The sequence below is a fragment of the Phocoena phocoena genome, chromosome 5 (assembly GCF_963924675.1).
Source record: "Phocoena phocoena chromosome 5, mPhoPho1.1, whole genome shotgun sequence".
Lineage (NCBI taxonomy): Eukaryota > Metazoa > Chordata > Mammalia > Artiodactyla > Phocoenidae > Phocoena > Phocoena phocoena.
In genome coordinates, this window is record NC_089223.1 from 33,036,639 (window position 1) to 33,054,145 (window position 17,507).

A 17,507-nucleotide genomic window follows, 5' to 3' on the forward strand; every position below is an offset into this window, starting at 1 on the left:
GCCCCCTGAGCCACGCACTTCCACTGAGCCATGAGCTCCTCAAAAAGTGTGGAAAGGCCTGTGGAATACTGAATATATACTGCCTCTGATCACACAAGAGGACACTGAGGCCGGAGGATGAACGGAGATGCCAAGGTCGTGGCGCTGGTGCTCCTGGGACACTCAGCAACCAGCCACCATTTGGATGGTACATGCTCACTACCCCTCAACAGGAAACAAACATTTAAACCACTTTGACCAAGAATGTAAGGCCATGGATTGAAATAACTCACTTAGAGCCAGCATAACCCTTCAGGGCTTTCTCCTTTTCCTGTAGATTCAGAATTTTGTGCTCTGCAAACAAAAATATTCTGTAACAGGAGAACTGGTTTGGTTTACACGCCTGTACTAGTAATAGGAGAACTTGGAGAGCCGGGCGCCCTACCATCCTGTGCTTCAGCCCCCACTTCCGGGCTTTCTCCTGGCTTCAGGGAACAACAGTGGGTGAGCAGCACAAGGACCAGGACAGGCTCCAGCCACGCAGGGAGGCTGTGGAGCCTGCCCCCCAAGGCCCGCAGAGACAGTCAGCCACGCCGACAGGGTGTGTGTGCGCATGTATGTGTAAGTAACGTGATTTTTCCTTCTAATTAAAAGATAAGATGGTTCATAAGGAACATTTACAAAATGCATAAAGCATAAAAAAGAGAAAGGTCGTCACACAGAGAACCATCTTAAGGTGTACAGGCTTAAGACTCTTCCCTCCCGCCCTCTTCCTCATTTCTCCACAATAGGATCACACTGTCTATAACCCCCCCTTTATTTGCCTCCTGGATTGTGAGCATCTTTTTGGGATAAATACACGTTATATAATTGCTAACGGTTTCGAAATATTCCCTTATGCTATAAATCATTCAGCTAAATTTCCACTTTGTAACAGTTTTTTGCTTTTATAAAGAAAACTTCTATTACTATTTTTATTCATAAATCTTTGCATATTCCCCTAGAATGAATTCCTAGAGGTGGCATTGATGGTTATGTAAGGTGAACACTTTTAACGGTATTATCAGACTGCCTTTCAAAAGATGTTCTCAATTTTGTCTTCAGAGAAGGTACAGAGGTGCACAATTCCCTACACCTTCATCACCTGGCCTATCCACGTCAGACGAGGTGTCAAGGACCCAAGGGCCAGCCAAGCAGAAATACCGGCAGGACTAAGCCAAAGACAGTGTCTCTAGGGAATGGGAAGTTGTATTCAAATCCTACTTTCTTTTTACAGAGAATTTCTACAGATGTGCTATGTGTTAGGTTTCAAAAATTAACACAGAAAAGAAACCAAAACCAAACCAAAAAACAAAGAGTGCTAGTTTGTTTCCTTTTATCTCCAGAAGGTACATCAGGCAGAGCATGGACAGGCTGCAACCTGATTTGACCTTGTGTCATTGTGTTACTATGTTACTGCGTCACTGGGAGGGGCTTGTTGATGCTGCCGCGCCTCCTGAAGCTCCGCCTCCGTGCAGCTGGTGCAGAAGGTGGGGGAGGGGCAAGGGCACAGTCCACCTCTTCCCTTCTTCCCAGAGGGAGGCATGGGGCAGAGGAGTCGGGGGAGCCGAGGTTGGCCTGCCTGCTGCCTCGCTGGCCTCCAGTGGTCCTTGCCTTGTGGCCTGAGGTCTGGCTGATGGGTAGCAAGGTGACGGTGGTAGATTTCCTGTGTCTCTGACTCTCCCTCTTAAATAGTCATCCATCAAGGAACTAAATAAACAAACAAAAAAGAATAAAAATGCTGCCTGGCACCCTCTTTCCTGGCCCTGCCTTCCATAGCTCTTTCTCCCCTCTCTGCTGGTCTTCTCTCCGCCTCTCCCTTCAACCCAGTGTAAGGATCAGGTGAAGCGGAGGATGTGTGGGCGGGGGAGGAGATGCTGAGGGGATGTGTAAGGGGGGTCTCCTGCTCCTACCCTAGACCCACTGAGAGCTGACCCCAGGCTCTCAGCAGACCCCCTGGGCTCTGTTCAGGGAAGGCCTCATAAGGTTGGGACTTACAGAATGCTCCTCAGTTTCTTTTCCCTGGATTTTCTCTCTGTCCTTCAGCTGCCCTCTGCCTTCACCTCCCTCCTCTGCAGACTGGATGTTGCCCATGAAGTCAACCCGTCTCCTGCCACCATCCTGGCTTCTTTGCCTTACGGTCCCTCAGACTCTCCAGCCTGGCCTTGCTCACACCTGTTTTTTCCATGCTTGTAACCAGGCTGCTGACAGCTGGATAAAGCCACACGGCCCTGAGGATAGATGGGCGCCACGCCACACAAGTCACCTTGAACCACAGCTGGACACTTAGTGCCCCCAGAGGCCTTCTGTTTGCTATTATTTTCCACTCTACAGAAGGATTTCCAAACCTTCTCCCTTTCTCAAGCAGTTGCTACTTACTGTACCATCCCACCTGCCCAACCCTCACATGCTTGTTTGGCGAGTGGCAACTGATCCCCTCTCCAACATTTCTCAAAGAGCTAGACAGAATCATCAAACAGGAAATCCATTATTTTGAAGAGCTGACCCAAAATGGGATGAGAGAGCGACTGTGACAAAGACAAAGAGGAGAATGTAGCAAAGGAGGCTCCCTCCGGAGGGAAGGAAGACAAGTGTGAATTCCCCAACTCCTCAAGCTTCTGTTTAAACTCCCTTCCTTCAGGTCTCGCCCATTACGGCCAAGGGCTCCCAAGGAGATGGTGCAGACGGCCCCCTTCCCCACTGCCGAGCAGTGAACAGATTCTGGTGGGCATGCCCACAGGATGAGTCTCTGTTACTCCTTAGTTGCTCTGCTTTAGACTCAAGATAACTGTGGTCAGACTTAGTTTTCCACTGAGATTTGATTAACAATATTTTTCTGGGCTGTGTTCCCTGGGGCATATTCAGATTCATGCTCAGTGGCTAACTTTGTTCAGGTTTTTCAGTTCTACCCACTTCTCTCAACTTTGGACACAGCACACAACCACAGAAATGTGCACAGAGAAGCCAACATACGAGAAAGAGCCGGCATTTGACTCCTTGAACAGAAAGTCTTTATATGTCCAGGGACTTGGGGAGCAAAGGCCTCTTTCCGCCCCTCAGGGGATGACCAGTCGCATGAGTTAGGCTCTGTCAGTCATTGGTGGAAGGCCGCCTTAACTTTCCAGAAAGGGGCAGCAGACCAGGCTAGTGGGTGTCCACTGCGAGGTTGAAGGGAGCACATGCATTCACTTAGGGCAAGGTGGGACCCTGCCAATTTGTTTGGATGTGCTGCCAGCTGGCAGCAGGACTGAGACCTCCCTGAGGAGAGCCAGAGAGTGCGGAAGGCCCTCCTGGGGTCCTGGCCTGACGATTGAGCAGTAGCTTTCAATGTACTAGTGAAAACTGGCCAGGACAGCCCAGCCCCTCACAATTCACTTCCTACTTTTCTGCCAGGGACTGTAATTTTTTCCAAGGAAAACTTCGTATTTGTTTTTGGTATCTTTGTTGTGTGCGTGTGTGCGCGCGCGCGCACGGACGGCGCTCGGTGCTAAGCCTCTGTGATCATCTACAGGAACTGGCAGAAGCACTCTCTCCTTTTCTCACTTTGTGTGCTTGACCTTGTGACCTTGTGTTCTAGTGAAGTCTCTGCCAGTAATCTCGTCAGTCTCCTTCCTGTACGATCTCACTGATTTCCCCTTATCCCATGGGCATTTTTATGTCAATAGACTGGAATGTTTCTCTCCTCCCTGGGAAAAGTTCCTCTGGTCTTAGTGAACTCAGAAGTGGAGGAATTCATAAGATTTAGGGAGCCTGCCTCAAATAGTCTCCTAGTATAACTTCCCACAAGGTCTGGAGAGAGGTTAGACCATCCCCCTGCAGTGTCCAGGGATGGAGAGGGGCCAGGTTCCCTTTTCCTGCCAAAGCCGCATGGAGCCAGACAGAGCCACAAGCACACCTATGGCAGTCAAGGGCCCAAGTAGAAGCAGTAATACTAAAGGCCACACTGGCACCTTCTGTTTGCCTGCATTGGGTCACTCTTCCTCATAAGAATGTGGCAAAGCAGGATTATCAGTCCTACTTGACAGATAAGGAAACCAAGCCCGGGACAAGTCAGTCACTCTTCCAAAACTACACATTGTAGTGGATGGCAGAGAGAGGGTAACAGTCTCGTCTTATTTTGAGCTGAGTGGTATTGTAAGGTTGTACCAGGTCACAAGGGAGACAAATACCTCTTGGGAACCTTGAAACATCCAGGCTTAGCCAGTCATTAAGGCTGATTTTATCCAAAGCAGAAGAGTTCTTGATCTGATTTGAGTTGGTGCCAGGAAGCTCCAATACTATATATGTGAAGTTCCATCATTACAGTCATTCTTTCACTTAATGGGTTGTCCCCAGTTACAGTTAAAATATCTTTGTGTGTATAATTCTTTAAGCAGTTATTTACCCCAAGTGTAAATTAATTTTTTGAGTCTTATTCAATATAACAGCTAATGGAGAGTTGATTTTCTTCCCATGTATTTATTCTTTCAATCAGTGTGCATTTAATATTGTCTGAGGACAAGATACTGTGTGAGTTGAAAGAGGAATAAGACCTAAATGAGCTTAAAATGCAACCTTAAGATACCATATAGTAAGTGCCATAAGAATAACACAAATAGAAAAAAAAACAATTGAAAGCAGGAACTAAGGACAAACACCTGGAGAATTCAGAACACAACAGGTAGGTTGAGCATTTGTGAAAGATGGTCAGGATCTCAAGTGGAGCTGATGGTGGTTTAGAGGGTACCAGGTGAAGAGACAGGAGAGGAAGACATTGCGGAGAGGAGGGAAGTTATGAGCAAAGGTGTCGGGGGTGGGGAACTGCCACATTTGCTTGGGGAATTCAAATTACTCAGTTTGACTTAAATGAAGCATGCCTGTGAAGGAGTAATAGGAGATGAAAATTATAAAGGTATTTTAAGGCCTATTTTTAGAAGGTCTTCAGTGCCAGGCCAAGGAGTATGGTATCTAACCTGGTAGGCAATGAAGACCCTTTGAAAGTTTGTGGGCAGGGGAGTGCCAGGATTCAAACTATGCTTAAGGAAGACTGATCTGGGGGGAGCTATGGACTGTAGCTTCCTGGGGGATATACCTTGAAGTCACCAAGGGTTGAGCTAGGATAATAGTGGTGGGAACTGGAAGGGGGAATTGATCCATGAGATGGTCTCTTGGCTACAGAGTCGCTGTGGTACATGAGGGGGTGGGGGTATTAAAGATGGCTGAGGTGTCAAGTCTGGGTAAGTGGGAGAACGTGGAAGAGAAAGAAGCAACCCAGGAGACAGAACTGGCTGAAGTGGAAATCTGAGGTGTGCCTTTTAGACACTTTGATGAAAGGTAGCCTCTGGCCCTCCAGGCCTAGCGGGTTCTCACAGGCGGGGAGAGTGTTGGGTGAGCATGGCAGGGCACTGGATGGCAGCATCAGGGGGAGGAGCGTGGCCAACATTTGACTTCATTCAAAAAGGTTTTTACTCTTCGATGGGCCCTGTTCTAGATGCTGGGATTCAGGATGAGCAAGGACAAGTCACTGCTTTCCTGGAGCTTTTCCTTTTTATAGGGCAATTAATTAGGCCAAATCCTTAGAGCCTTAGACCGCAGCTTTCCTTCACTAGTTATCATTCTCAATGTGGGACAATTCAGCATCTCCTCCACCTCAAACTAAAGGCAGGACTTCCAGCTCCTCAAGGAGTTCTGGACTCTTCCCAGTCAATACCCCTGGCACTTGCCATCCACCTACAGCTACCCACCCCTTTCAGAATTCACTTCTTTTCTGACTTCTATCATCATAGATTTGTTCTTTTTGTGCTTGAACTTTAATGTAAATGTAATCACACATTTTGGGGGGCTTCTCTTGCTCAATATTATTTTGTTGTTGTTTTGGTTTGGGTTTTTTTTTGCCACGTGGCACGTGGGATCTTAGTTCCCTGACTAGGGCGTGAACCCATGCCCCCTGCATTAGAATCATGGAGTCTTAACCACTGGACCGCCAGGGAAGTTCCTCCATATTGTGTTGTTGAATAGAATAGTAGCTTCATTTTCTCATTTTTTTAAAAAAAATTTCAAATACCCCACATTCTATCAATATTTATCCATTCCACTACTGACAGACATTTGGGTTGTTTTCAGGTCTTGGCTATTAAGAACAGAGCTGCCAGGAACCTTTGCATCCATGATATTTAATGAACAAATGCACTCATTTCTCTTTGGTGTTTACCTAGGAGTGAAGTTGTTGGATATTCATTAACTCCGCATTAAGCATCTATTTTATATCAGGCTCTGTGCTGGGTGCTTGATATTGAATGTGAGCAAAAACATGGTCCCTGTTCTTATTAATTTTACCAACCAGTGGGAGAAGTTGACATAAACAAATAGTCACAGTAAATGTGTGGCTCTGAAAAAAGAAAGATGTAAGTACACTTTCGCCTTTTCCAGCATGTAGAGGGCTATATGCAATCTCCAGGGAGAACCACACCGGGCCTGAGTATCAGCCCACTCCCTGGAGATGAGGAATTAATGCCCCACTGCTGGGGCTGGACTACAGGTAGGTTTCCAGTGGAGCCTGGGTGGAGGGAAGTGAGGAGCTCAGCTTGGCTGCCTGAGGGCCCTGGCGGCCCAATCCTCGGGTGTATTCCTTGGCCTGGGGTGCATTTCTGGCCTTGCTCTCTGGCTCTGGAGGGGGTCGGGATAATTGAGAGCTTATGTCCCACTCCCCGAAGACTAGTTTTAGCACCCGCATATGCAACCCGCATTTTAATATTATTCCTTCTGACTGGAAGCATTTGGGTCCTTGCCCCTGCTTTTAAAAGGTGGCATTATTTTATGAACATTTAGACATTGATTAACAAAATTCCAAACGCTTTAACGGGGGAAATGCCAAACTTTCTTTGTGTATCCAAGAAAGTAAATGTCATAAAAACTATCCCAAAAGGTAAGTTAAATTATATATAGCCTTTACGCTTTTTCTCCTCATGGCCCCACCAGATGTTTTAAAATGCAGGACACAGGGCTTTTTTTTTCTTTCTCTTTTCTCCAGGGAAAGAAGAGAGAAAACTTGGCTCAGGTCTACTAACTGTAGGGAGAAAAAAAAAAAAAAAAAAAATGAGCTATAACAGGAGCAGGTATGTTGGGAATCCCCCAAGCTGCTGGTTCATAAATATAAAGACAAGGGAACAAAACCGTTGGTTTTTTACCTAGTTTTTCTTACTCACCCCCACCCACCCTTCTCAGATCACCGTCAGGAATTCTGCTCTGATTTCTAAAGTAAGAAACTGAGTTTGTCAAGTTTCCTTGGGCCCGGGAGGCTGAACGGCAGCCATTGTGCGCCTTCCTTGTTGAGCCAGGTGGGCCCATCTCCCATCTCCTCATTCTCCCGTCTCCACCTCCTCTGCCCGCTCCTCTCCATCTTGGCTCCTCGAGGCAAAGCCCTGCATTTGGAGCCCGGTTGCAGGCGCGGAGCCGGCACGGGAAAGCGCGTGCGCAGTGAAGTGCGGTACCAGCGCCTCTCCCCAAACCTCCTTCTCAGGCTCTGGGTTTCTCTTGTAAACGCAGATCTTGATTTCCCCACCCTCCCTCACCCCCCCCCCCCCCATGCAAGTTCCCTGAGTCTGAAAGGAAGTAAAACAGCTACAAAGTTGGGGGACGGGATATGTCAAATCCTTCAGGTCATATCCTCTGCTTTTGCCACAGTGAGCTATGGAAATAAAATAAACCTTTAGAACCTGGCTGCAGCTACTCCCGCCTGAGCTCCGAGCCAGTATCCGCAGAGCCAGTCCTCTCCTCTCCTTCCAGCACCTTCCCTGGAGTCCCGAAGACTTGTTTGGAAGGAAGAGCAGAAGTCAGGGGTTCTCTGAGGCTTTACCCGACCCTTAAAATTCTCCCTAAGAAGAGCGTTCCCAGTAAGTGTTACCTTGGATCATCCTTGGCTGGAGCGGGATGCCAGGAAGCCAGAGGCGGGCCTGGAAGGCTCCTCTCCTGCCGGCCGCAGACCTGACTCCTCCCGATGGGGGCGCCTCCGCAGCCGCAGAATGGGAACTGGGGGCTCTGTGGAGAACCACCCTGGCCCAGAATAAAGACGGGTCGGATCTCTCACAGTTGGTGGTGTGGGAACAGTCTCTTCACAGGAGGAGCAGATAGACCAGCTTTTATTCATCATGTTTAACTTCCTTTTGGGCAGAGTTTTCCATTCCGACTATCCATCAGAATCCCTTGGAAAGCTTAAAAAATTTATAAAAATGCACAAATAGCAAAAGCAAGTGGTGAACCTGGAGATAGCTGGTAGGATGATGGAGCCTAATTCAGTCAGCATCAGATCTGTGCCACTGCCATTTTTTAGTAGGGAAGGAAAGGGTTATAAAGTATCTTAGAAATGCAGCCCCCTGGAACTAGAACACACCCAGGATTCTAACACGGAGTCCTGGATAGGGGCAGGGGAACAGGCAGAGAAGAGGAGATAAAGACAAGGGGAAGAGGCTGGGGAGAGACAGAGCAGCGAAGAAGGAAGACAAAAATCTAGACTCTAGTTGAAGCTCTCCTGCTAGCTAGCTCTGTGATCTTGGGAGAACCACCTAACCTCGCTGGGCTTGGGAAAAGTGAAGAGACAATATCGCATATCGCTTAAGCAGGTGGGCTCTGAGGCTACACTCTGGATTCATCTCAACTCTATTGTTTATTAGCTGTGTGACCTTGGGCAAGTGACTTAACCTCTCTGAGCTTCAGTTTTCTCATCCATAAAATGTGGCTTATAGGGTTGTCATGAGGTTTAGACAAAGTAACGTATATAAAACGCTTGGCAAAGTACTTGAAACACATTATGTGTTCAATATATTTGCTATTGTTATTACCTATCTCCAGGGTCATATAGTGGGTTGCAGACAGACAATATTTTTACCTCATGCATGATCGATTCATTTAATATATATAGTACTCTGCATAGGAATACTAATCTCCTACCTTATTTGTTTTAAGGTTATTATGGGTATATGTGTTAGGGGGAAAGGAAGTAAACCAGATAGTGATACATGATTGTTGTTTCCTCCACAAGTAATTTATTGCAGATGTTAGGTTTTAACACTTATTACATGTTTTGAAGATTGTTATTCTGCTCTCTATCCTCCTGTTTTTATTCTAGACTTTAGCCTTAGGACAGGACAGGGTAGATTTTTGCTGCATTAGCAACCCAGAGATCTCATTGGCTTCACCCAACCCAAGTTCATTTTTCATACACCTGGTGTGTCCTGCGTGAGTTGCTGTGCTGCCCATGTCAGGCTCAAGAAACCCAAGATGGAAGCACCCTCTTGCTGTGCTTCCCTGATCTTCACAGCTGGGGGAAGGGAATGTGGCAAATTATTACGCCTCTTAAGCTTCCAGTGAAGTAACACCAGGGCAGTTCTCCGAAGCTGAACTGCCTTAAGTTCTGAGTCTTCCTTTTCCAGATGTGATTTTCCTTATAATTTAATAGGAATTTTTTTCCAATCTTTTCTTGATTCTGCTTTTGGAGAAAGTACAGTAAAAATAATAAGCTGATGGTGATTTTTACCACCATCCAACCAGACCCCCTTCTTACTCTCACAAGAGATTTTGGCCCCAGTGAGAGCAGAATGTATTTTTTAAAGTATATTTTTAAAAGTTTCTTCCTTCTCATTCATTTTCAACATACTGTTTCCCCAAATTCTGGGTTTTCTGAAATCCTCAAGAGAAAAAAAAATGTCTGAAAGATTTATATCCCTTCATCATCACCTTGAGTGATGATGTATAAAAAAAAAACTTGAGTATAGCTGGCATCTGGTCATCTCCCACACTCAACCCAAACTACTGGCGTGTGGTAGTCAAAGCGTGTGAGATGCTTCTAGGGGCCTGACACTTCCCTTTATCATGTCCATTGTCAGAATGTCTGTGGAATTGGTTCCTGTGACTGAAGAAACAGATGTCAGCAAAGCAGATGGGCCATTCATTCAGTAAACAATTATTGAGCACCTATTTTATGCTGGTCACTGGGCTAGTTCTTCTAAGTCAGCACAGTGATTCAGCTGGACTCAGATCTTGGCAGGGGAAGAAAGCAAGTATGGGTTCCCCAGAGAGCAAGCTGATACAGTGTGACCCTGTGACCTCTCCACCCTTGCCATCTATTGCAGACCCATCTCCTGTGGGTCCTGAAGGTGCCACCATGCTCACTGTTGTTATCCAGTCCTCTGTTACTGCCCTTTCTTCACCAAGACTGAGTACCACTTCCTTGCTACTAGTTCAAATCCCACCCATCCTTAGAAACCAGCTGTAGACCTACATCTTTTCTCAGCTCTGAAGGCTCTCAACACTCACCAAGCTCCTTATCTACAGAAATCCTATCACACATGCCATCTCTGCTACCTGTTAGTGCAACTACCTATATATGCTTTATGACTTAACCATTTGAGAGGGAGTCTATTATCTTTATATCAAGTTTCTTTAAGAAAATTGTCTTGTTTCCTCTTGAGTTAGTGGATTAAAACTGGCGAGCCCATTGGAGGTATTTAGTGGTTAGGTCCTACACAACATCTAGTCTTTCAATAATAGATGCTTGCAAGCACATATTGGATAGAAGTAAACTTGACCTTGTTCTATTTTTTTTCAGGAAAGATGGAAAGAGAAGATGTGGCTATCTTTATCCCTATGGCTTTGCCTCCTGGACTTCTAGGCTTGGACACATAAGAATTTTCAAGGTAGTTTAGGCAGAGGCCAGAGGATGCTAGCCACTGTTGTGTCAAGACACTGACATCTGGGATTCCAGGTATCTGTGCTTTCATTTGCCATCCGCTTATTCAGGCATCTTGGAGAGCCTCAGATCAGGTTTCATTCCTTTCCACCACTAAGATGTTGAGGGGATATGATGGATGGAAAAGATGGATTCAAGCAAAGTTAACTATAAAATTTATTTATGTAAGAGGGATTTGATTTCTTCACTGAAACCAATTTTAAAATGTGTGTAGTTTTCACAAGTGGAAAGGTCTTCAGTTGAATCAAAATACTGCAGAAACAAGGGGTTGAAGTGATGTCCATGGAGTGATGTCCATGGTCTTGAATAACCAATGGTTTTGCAGCCCATTCTTAGTTCCTGGTTCTAAATGCTCCCCCCACCCCACCCCTTCTTAACCTCCCACGCATGAGGATTTACTGGTTCCCTGATCCCATAACTTAACATTCTTCCTCTCATTTTCTTTTGGATTATGGATGTCTACTGGAGTTAGGCTACAATGACACAATTTGTCACTGTCTAATATGCAGTGTTATGTTTGAACCTTTCGACTGAGCAGAATAAGTTAGTGTCTTATTTTATTAATGGTATAAGTTCAGAAGGGTAGGCTTATTTAAAGTGAGAAATAAGCTGCATAGTTAGGGAAAAGACTGAATGAAAATGACACATGTCAAAAGGAGTTGCTGAATTTTCTGCCACTCTCCCCCTGGGCCAAGCTTCCCCCATATGGGGATTTACCTGCAGGCAGTTTTCAACATCCTCAGCGAGAAAACCTATCGTATTTTCAACTCTATTATGCACCTTCCCCCTCCCTTCCTGTAGTCCTTAGGGGCAGTGGACAAAATGGCCATTCCTTGTTCACTACTAGGAGTGTGGCCAGCTCTTCTTGGAAGGTCTTACCTCCTGCTCAGCCCTTCCTTCAAATTTTCTGCCAAAGTTATCTTAAGCCCCCCTCCGTCAGTTCATTCTACCCCACCCCAAGGTTTTAGAGAGGCTTCCTGGGCTCTGCAAGGAAGCCTGAGGTTTTCGCCTTTTATTCCAAAGGCTACCCCTTTCCTCTTCTCCCCACACAGCCCCCTGTGCTCCCAGTCAGATTTCCCCCAAGCCACACCTAGTCTCATTGCCTTCCAGCCACTCTTTCCTTATTCCCACACTTCCAGAAATCTCCAGTTTCTTTGCGAGGCCTTTCCCAAATGCTTGGGAGAAGAAGGAGTCTCTCTCCTGGAAAGCCATCCTCAAAGTGGCTCCTCTGCCTCTCATTACTCTTTACCTAATAAGAATGCTAATAATAGTAATAATAATAGCAATCGCTAACACGTATAACACTTATTAGGTGCCTATCACAGTCCAAAGCACTTTACATAAACCAACTGATTTAATTCTGGCAAAAATCCTTTGAGGTGGTGTGATGGTTAACTTTATGTGTTGATTTGGCCAGGCCATGGTGCCCAGATATGTGCTCAGACATCATTCTAAAGGTTTTTGTGAGGATATTTTTGGATGAGATTAACATTTAAATTGGTGGACTTTGACTAAAACAGATTGCCTTCTACAGTGTGGGTGGGCCTCATCCAGTCAGCTGAAGGTCTGAATAGAACAAAAGTTCTATTCCCTCAAGCAGGAGGGAATTCTGCTAACAGATGACCTTCAGTCATCAACTGTAACATCAACTCTCCCTTGAGTCTCCACCCTGCTAAACCACCCTGCAGATTTTGGACTTGCCAGCCTCCCTAATTGCATAAGCCAATTCCTTAATACCTCTTTCTATATATAGAAAAAAATATATTAGTTCTGCTTCCCTGGTAAACCCAAATACCCATAGGTACTTTTTTTTTTTTTTGCGGTACGTGGGCCTCTCAGTGTTGTGGCCTCTCCCGTAGCGGAACACAGGCTCCGGACGCGCAGGCTCAGCGGCCATGGCTCATGGGCCCAGCCGCTCCATGGCATGTGGGATCTTCCTGGACCGGATCACGAACTCGTGTTCCCTGCATCGGCAGGCGGACTCTCAACCACTGCGCCACCAGGGAAGCCCCCCATAGGTACTTTTATGATTTTCCCATTTTACAGATGTGATAACTGGGACACAGAGAAGTTAGGTAATTTTCCCAAGGTCATCAGTACAGTAAGTGATACAATTGGGAGTCTGTCCAACTCCCAGGTCTGTGCTTTTTGCCATGAGATTAAATACATATCATTTATGCTGTGTTCAGAACCGTTTGTTCATCAGTCTGCTTTGTATATCTTTGTTACTGGATTACTTTTATTTTTAGTTGTCAGCGTTGGGAAGACAGAATCTGGCTATGTAGAGTCCCAGCCTAGACTTGTGAAAGGAGGGAGTTTGGGGAAGTTGGTGATACATGGATGGCGCTTGTTGTCAAAGCAGTTAATGATTTGCATTGTCTGCTCCTTGACCATCTTCCTTTCTGGTCATCTCGAGACAACTGAGTAAGATCCCATCATTTCACCACCGCATAAAATTTTAGGCAGTATTTTAGGAATTACACTTGGAGTTCCCTAAAGCACATATTTCAGACTAAAAGATATGCCACATTTTAGAAGAGTTGGATCTTTAAAGGTTTCAACATATGTGCTAGCCTTCTGCAAACTGCAGAGCACAGCAAATGCAGGGGTCCAAATGATCCTTGCCCTTCCGAGGTAAATAGACCCATTCCAGACCTGAGAGCTGTGCCCTGGAGTCTGAGGAGACCCACAACAGCTGCAGAACCTGCAACCGCCTCTCCGCCTGCCCCGGAGCCTCATCTCCTTGGGGTGGAAGTGTGGGGGGCTGCTTTCCTTACCCGACATTCATGCTTGCTTTCCCTCGAGCATTATCTTAACGGAACTGTGTTTAAAGTAAGCCTCGGATGCAAGCATTCTGTTGCTAAAACTCAGGGAAGGCTCTGTGACTGCCACAGCTCTGTTGGCACTTTTGTTCTTGGACCTGTTTTCATTTTCCATTGGAATCGTGTGGTTGTTTCTGTGGGCATTTTCTTTTATTTTCTGTGGTACTAAGCAGGACCAGCAGGGTAGAATGGGTGCCCAGCAATAGACCTCTGTGTATCTGTCTTATCTGTCTGTCTGTCTGTCTGTCTGTCTCTCTCTCTCTCTCTCACACACACACACACACACACACACACACACACACACACACAGCAAGACACACAGAGTCTCTTTAAGCAATCCACCACAGCACTAAGCACTGTTTTCAACCTTTCAGGCTATCAGGCACCAGAGTGTTTAAAGTTTTAACAGGCTTGGAGGTGACCCTGGAGTCCACCACCATCTGCATTCATCTGTAATTTATGGCTACCTCTTATTTAGTTGGTTGAGTAAATTGTACCTAAGAGTATTCTTTGAGGCAGTCTGGTGTACAGTTTCACGATTCAGCTGTGTTTTTGCCAACTATTTGGCTTCCCCCCACCCCGCCCCGCTTTCTTTTGGATGACATTCTCAAATACTTAATTTGGAGCTTTGGTCTGGAACACACTTTATCAGACACCTTTTGTGTGCCAAGAGACCCCCTTATCCATTCCATCGAGGCTGACTTTCCACACGCTAACACATTTATTTCTAAATTGCTTTTAAAGTCACCACATTTCCAAATAACATAAGGTAATATGTGGTGCCTTTGGACCACTTGGTGCTTGTGGCCTCTTGCTTCTCCCCGCACCTTCCATCCTTCTCTGGATTTCAGCTGAGGGGAAATTCTTCTCTAAGTGGAGAGGTGAGGGTGACGGTGCCTAACCAAACCATAACATTAATGTTTATTGCAGAAATAAAAGGGCTTACTTTGTTATGAGGTATGTGAGGACATGTTTTGGCCTTGCTTCATGTGCTCGGTCTAACCATGCCCAAAAGACTAAATCAAGGCTATTATGAGGATAATTTATTTCTCTTTCAAGTCTGTCATCATGTGTGTCGATTTGGCATATTGCGTTTTCCCACTTTCAGGGGTAAGGTCCATATCTGGCAAACACAGATGTAAGGCCATCTATGAAAATTCCCTGCAGCAATTTGTTTACAGTTTCACAGAATTTTGATTTTTTAGCTGAGTCTGGGACTAACTTACTACTCCCTTTTCTATCCACTAAGCATTATGGAGCCCTCAACTTTCCAGAACCCAACTCCCAGTTATGCTGTTGCCTCCAAATAAGAGAGGACGTAATTTGTCTGTATTATGATTAATACACTGTAATCATGTATCTTCTAGGGAAAAAATGTGATCTTAAGACAAGATATGCAACAGAATTAGATCCTCCACTCATACCATTAATCTTCTTTTAAGATCTGAAAAGGGATTAGAGGTTAAATCTTTTAACATTCTTTTTTATAAGTGGAGACTTATTTAACCATCTTAACCCTTTGTGAGAAGGGAATGGGAATTTAGGTTTAAACATGAAATATAAACTTCCCTTCAAATTTCCTTCACAATTTGCATCTTCCCCATCCCGATACACTTGTGGGCCAACTGAGAGGTGGCTGCGGCCACACGTGCAGTCCACTCTGAAGCAGTGTGGAGTCCACCCTCCACGTTCTGTGCTGCTGCCTCTTACTCTTGTCTCCTGGTGCAGAGGCGACTGATATAAATACACTCTGTGCTTACTGGTGGCCGAGGCATGGACACTGTATATCTAAGATCCTTGATCCTTTTTGAACCTCATTATTTTTTCTCTTCAGCATCCCTCCTGCATAACAAGAGCAGATAAATTGTCACAAGACTATGATAAAGGACATTCAAAGATGCTTACGATGAATAAGAAATACACGGAATAAGCACATGTTCCTTCTACTCAGAGGCCCCAATGCCTAAGCTCACACAGAGGCTTCTGCCACCAAATGCTTCTCTATAGCCTTGGAGGACACAAGGCTCCAGAGTAAGCCTCCTTGCTTGGTATAACCCCTTCCCTTCTTTCCACGAACCTTCCAGCACAAGGACATGCAAAGGGGAGGCTGACTCCAATATTTTTTTGGTGGCTATACCTAGTGTGAACAGGTAACTATTTTGCTAAAAGTACTTATGAACCTCTTATTTTGCTAGAAAGTAAGGAAGTGCTCAAAGATTAATGGAGACATATCAAAAGCACAGAGGAGCCAGCTTGGAAGGGCTCATACTGGTCCATCCGGGTCAATTTAAGCATAATAATAAATATGATAGTAATAGATTATAACACACCAAACAAAATAAAAATCTACGAGCTCATACTGACACAAGTAGAAAAATAAATAGAAGAAAATACATGTTAACTAATAATCATAAAATCAAAAAGAATCAAACAATAAAATAGAATGCCATGTAACAAATACAGAAAGAATGATGAACTTAGAAAATCAACCACAGATGCTAAAACTAGTGGGTGAAAGTTTGATAAGGAACAGGAGGTTTTCATGATCTTAGAGGGTCCCCCCACAAATTGCTTATTAATTACATAGGAAAAGAGAGTTACTTTACAGTGGAGAAATCCTGTGAACACCACCTTATCCAAGTGATGGAGGCCAATATCACCAATAATGAACCAGCTCAGAGCACAAGCTCCCTAATCTGAGCCCTGCGGAGGGCACAGCATGGCTCTGTGATGTTTCTACCAAAAATTCCTAATCTGAATCTGATCATAAGGAAACATCAGTCAAACCCAAACTGAGGATTATTCTATAAAATAACTGGCCTGTAATCTTCAAAAGTGAACAGGTCAACAAAAACAAAGGCTGGGGAAATGTTCCCAACTGAAGGAGACTGAGAAACATGACCACCAAATGCAATGTGTGTTTCTGGCATGAATCCTGGAGCAGCAAACAGTTCCCTGTAAAGTTCATTTGGGGACCTTTGACAAACTTTGAAAGTGGCCTGTGTAGATAATTTTCACGCAAATTAAATATCCTTATTTTGATAACTACACTGAAGCATTAAGCGGTAAAGGCCTATGATGTCTTCAAGTTACTCTCAAATGATTAAAAAAAATGTATATACATATATGTGTGCACATATAAAAATATAAACACACATATGTGCACACATACATATCTTTATCTGTTATCTATCGATTTATTACCTATCTTTATCATCTATCCATCTGTCCATCTATCTGGAGAAAGAGAATAACAAAGCAAATGGAATAAAATAAACAACTGATGATTCAGGATGAAAGGTATATGGGGTATACCTTGTGCTGTTTTAAATCATTTTAAAATAAAAAGTTGAAAAAAACTTACAAAAATAAATGTGATTAAATTTGATGTCAACAAATAACATGGGAAATCCACTACCATTCCACACTTGCTTTCTATCCAGCTCTGCTGGCTACTCTCTTAACTTTGGGAATCACAGCCAGGCGAGGAGTCTTTCCCCTAACTGTGGTTGTTATACTGAGAGCACACACTCACCTTGTTTAAGTAAAACAGAGGCACACATCCCTGACATCTCTTGCCACATCCGTCCCAGCAGTGAGGAGGGAGAAGGTCCCAGCCCAGGGCGGGGAGAAGGATTCTCACCACTGAGGGCAGGGAGGCGGAGGCTACCTCTGGCGTTCTGGTCTCACTTGCTGGGAGGTTCAGTGATTATGGCAGGAGCATCACACAAGCATCCACAGCAGCGCACAGGCTTTCCAGAGAGAGGACCCGAGTGGCTTTTGTTATGACATCAGCTGGGGGCTGTCTTGGCAACGGTGATCAGGCATCAGCAGGCAAAGTCACACATGGACATATGACCCACCAAGCCTTGCAGATCTTATCTCTAAAACCAGTCATACCCAAACGTAGTTTTGTGCCTCAGTGCAAACCACTGTTTTCCAGA